We start from the raw sequence: 4,792 nt of genomic DNA, 5'->3' as shown, positions 1-4,792 counted from the left end.
CGCAAACGCAATCCGTAAAAAGTAAGCACTAGGCAGAGGTAGAAGCAGAAGCAGAAGCAGAGGCACTAGGCAGGGCACGAACAACGAATAACACAAAATCGAGAACAGAGTGTTTATCTTTTTTTACAGCTGGATGTTATTGTGTGCGTCTTTTTTCCTCTTTTGTTGTTACTCGTATTTGCGTTTATATTAAGCACTCGCTGTCTTCTTCAATTCTTTTGTTTGCTAGTTTATATTCTAAGTTAAGATAGGGTGGAAGCGGCAGTCTTTGTTTTTTTCTGGGGCGATTAAAATGGCTATCTTAAAACACATACCTAATTGGTCTTTTGCAATAAATTTTGTAAAAATCTTTTTATTTTGTGTATAATCCAGTGTGTTTTTGAAAACAAACTTACAATAAAGTTAAACGAAGTTATAAAATTTTTAATCGATTTCAAAAAAATTTCCAGAATCATTTAAACAGCCGAATAGCAAAATAAGGCGCTCACTATCACTATTAAATAGTTGATCTTCTTTTAAGGCGTGATAGAAGAATTCAGGACCACATTTCACTCCTAAATGTGTAATAAATTGATTTTCAGTTTTCATGTTAAAACTCATCACGAGGAAACTCACCCCGAAAAAGGATTTTGAAATTCTGAAAAAAAACTATTAGGATCATGAATCTCCATTAAATGACAACAAGTGTGGAGAGAAAAGCAGAAGTTGTGGGACTGAAAATTAATGATCAGCCTCGGAACACGACCATCCTCTCAAATAAATATTTTCCTGCAACCAGTGGAAAAAGTCGAGAGCTTTCAATACCTTGGAAGTATCGTTTCCATTGAAGGTGGAACCGAACAAGACGTTATATGCCGCATCGGCAAAGCAAAAGCGGCGTTCGGTATGGTGTCGAAAATTTGGAGGAATAACTCAATCAGCTTAAGGACAAAGCTAAGACTGTTTCGCACGAATGTCGAATCTCTCCTTCTTTATGAGTGCAACACTTGGAAGATTACTTCAGCCATGTCTTCGTAACATCCTAAGGATTTTCTGGACAAACCGTACCTATATCAAATGAGGTCCTTCATAGAAGGACAGGTCAGGAACCTCTAGACTCTAGATTATGAAGACGTATGTAAGTGGCAATGGATTGGACATACGCTTCGAAACACATCTCCAGAAACCGTAAACCATGGTGCGTAGGAGTAGTAGATACCAAATGCCCATTAAGGGGTTCCCAACAGACTTAACAAGGATAAGGACCTATTTACTAAATTAAAAAAAAATCGTGTTTGATATTTTCAAAATACTTGTTTCTAATATTTTGATATAGTAAATATTTTATCTCAGAATCAAAAAAATAAAGCTTCTGCTGTACGGAGACTTTTTGGACTATGTGTACTTGTATTCCACCTACCTGGTATCTGAAAATACCTTAAGAAGAGCAACGGAGCTCCGTTAGCGGGTCTTAAGATCATGCAAAAACTGGGAAAGTGTTTGTTATAGTTTTTTCAAATATTTTATATCCTATGATGTTATAAAGTCTAATTCTGAAATTACAATGAAATAAAAGCCAAAGAAGAAACATTATAGAAAGTAGGAGATATGCCAAAACTACAATAGTTTTTTAACCTCTCAACTTAATCATTTTTATAGCTATCATAGGTTTTCATCATTGAAACCAATCATTGAACATTTTTGATAGGATGCTTACAGCTATCATTAAAAATGTCAGTCACTGAACAAAAATATTCTATTTGAAATCCACCAACAAATTTGTACTAACAGAAATCAGTAATTGGAATTTTATGAAATTTGAACATAAATCAATAGAATGATTCCTTTCACTTTTAAACACAAGTAAGAGCTTTTCGATAGTGATATTCCGTCTGGAAAAAAAGCATTTTTAGCGAAATGTAACTTCGGAATTAAATTTTGTTGAAAATAAATTCTTTGTGTAATTTTCGTTTCTAATCAAAAGGAAACACAGTCAAATACCCATTCAAAAACTTTTCTGGATTGATTTCAATGATAGCTAGCAATGGCACCTAAATCCTGCTTATGCATCTTTGTTTCTCCGTTTCAAGGTACAATTTTATTTAAGTTTTTTGTATTAATTTCAAACTCTAGGACTTATGAAGTTATTAAAGCATGTTTATTGAGTGCTAAACTATATAAATAAATATAATAACAGTAAAGACGATTTTATAGAAAATGAATTTGGAATATCATTTTTCATGTGGAGTTACATACGAGGTCTGCTTATGAGGGCGGTTATATGTACATACTACATATATTATATCAGACAGATGTCAATATTAAAAAATGTTTGCTGTTTTGTGGATTTAAACTATCTTTTCGTTTTTTTTTTTAAAATAAAATAATTTAGTTTAATTTCATTCGGAAATTGGAAAACTTAATATTGTAAAAGAGCAAAGGTTAAATAACAACAAAACTCACTTTGGAATTATTACACTACACTTTATTCAATGTTTATTCCCAGTTCATTATATATCCATTGTTACGATTTTATTTAATTGTAGTATTGGACATTACCAAGGCTCATTTAGAGGTCACTCGGTAGCTATCATGTAGATGGTTTTATATTTAAATAACGTCGTTATGGATTACAAACCTAGCCATTTACGACAGAGCCAAAAATCGAAAAGGACCCAAGCCGATCCAAAAATCGAACATGTGTGGGGAAATTGATATATCAGCGAACCAAGTAATTCTGTCTGTTTACACAATCTTATCTCGCCACCTAACAACTGTCGAACTATCTTATCTTACCCCTTTTAATTTTGTCTGGGTCAGTTACCAACTTTTGTTTGTATGGGGCATCCATTTTCGGTCATGTTTTTCACCTGACAAGTTTAGTAATTTTAAGATATTTTTCGGAAAATAATAAAATAACAGTTTTTAATGTAGGTCTTGTATGCGAGGCCTATCTAGACCGTGTCCATGTGGACCCGGTCCAATTGACTGGGCCGTTGGCAGAGTATTACGAAGCGTAATTTGTTATTTACGACAAACTAATTTAAAAATATTTATGGCATATTCTTCTGTTATTCTTGGACCACATTATATAATAAAGTTATTTTTAGTTCCCTTAAATCTGGTCCATTGAATCTGGTAAATTAACCAAACAACCAAATTTGTTAGTATAGTAAATGAAAATCAATTAAATATGGAGTCAGCTTCCCATCGTAGCTTTAAATTCATAACTTTCTAATCAAAAGGAAACACAGTCAAATACCCATTCAAAAACTTTTCTGGATTGATTTCAATGATAGCTAGCAATGGCACCTAAATCCTGCTTATGCATCTTTGTTTCTCCGTTTCAAGGTACAATTTTATTTAAGTTTTTTGTATTAATTTCAAACTCTAGGACTTATGAAGTTATTAAAGCATGTTTATTGAGTGCTAAACTATATAAATAAATATAATAACAGTAAAGACGATTTTATAGAAAATGAATTTGGAATATCATTTTTCATGTGGAGTTACATACGAGGTCTGCTTATGAGGGCGGTTATATGTACATACTACATATATTATATCAGACAGATGTCAATATTAAAAAATGTTTGCTGTTTTGTGGATTTAAACTATCTTTTCGTTTTTTTTTTTAAAATAAAATAATTTAGTTTAATTTCATTCGGAAATTGGAAAACTTAATATTGTAAAAGAGCAAAGGTTAAATAACAACAAAACTCACTTTGGAATTATTACACTACACTTTATTCAATGTTTATTCCCAGTTCATTATATATCCATTGTTACGATTTTATTTAATTGTAGTATTGGACATTACCAAGGCTCATTTAGAGGTCACTCGGTAGCTATCATGTAGATGGTTTTATATTTAAATAACGTCGTTATGGATTACAAACCTAGCCATTTACGACAGAGCCAAAAATCGAAAAGGACCCAAGCCGATCCAAAAATCGAACATGTGTGGGGAAATTGATATATCAGCGAACCAAGTAATTCTGTCTGTTTACACAATCTTATCTCGCCACCTAACAACTGTCGAACTATCTTATCTTACCCCTTTTAATTTTGTCTGGGTCAGTTACCAACTTTTGTTTGTATGGGGCATCCATTTTCGGTCATGTTTTTCACCTGACAAGTTTAGTAATTTTAAGATATTTTTCGGAAAATAATAAAATAACAGTTTTTAATGTAGGTCTTGTATGCGAGGCCTATCTAGACCGTGTCCATGTGGACCCGGTCCAATTGACTGGGCCGTTGGCAGAGTATTACGAAGCGTAATTTGTTATTTACGACAAACTAATTTAAAAATATTTATGGCATATTCTTCTGTTATTCTTGGACCACATTATATAATAAAGTTATTTTTAGTTCCCTTAAATCTGGTCCATTGAATCTGGTAAATTAACCAAACAACCAAATTTGTTAGTATAGTAAATGAAAATCAATTAAATATGGAGTCAGCTTCCCATCGTAGCTTTAAATTCATAACTTTCCAGGGTCCCTTATCTAATTGGGTTCTTTTTCCCACTTATAAAATGGTTAACCACATTTTTTGTAGTACCCGTGGCGTGGTGGTTAGCGCTTTAGACTGTCATGTCAGAGTTCTTGGGATCAAACCCTTGCGCTTGTGTTATCTAAAATTTCGTTCACTGGTACTGCCTCTTGCGTGGAAGAGACAAATCCTCCTTTCTAAAGCCTTGTCATAAAAGTACTTTCTCAAATTAACCGTTCGGAATCGGCTTAAAACAGTAGGTCCTCTCCATTCCTGACAACATGACTCGCACACACGAATAGTTTAGAATTGTAAGCC

The sequence above is a fragment of the Eupeodes corollae genome, chromosome 1, assembly GCF_945859685.1.
Source record: "Eupeodes corollae chromosome 1, idEupCoro1.1, whole genome shotgun sequence".
Lineage (NCBI taxonomy): Eukaryota > Metazoa > Arthropoda > Insecta > Diptera > Syrphidae > Eupeodes > Eupeodes corollae.
The sequence above is the reverse complement of the archived record's forward strand: the minus strand, read 5'-3'. Positions refer to the sequence as shown.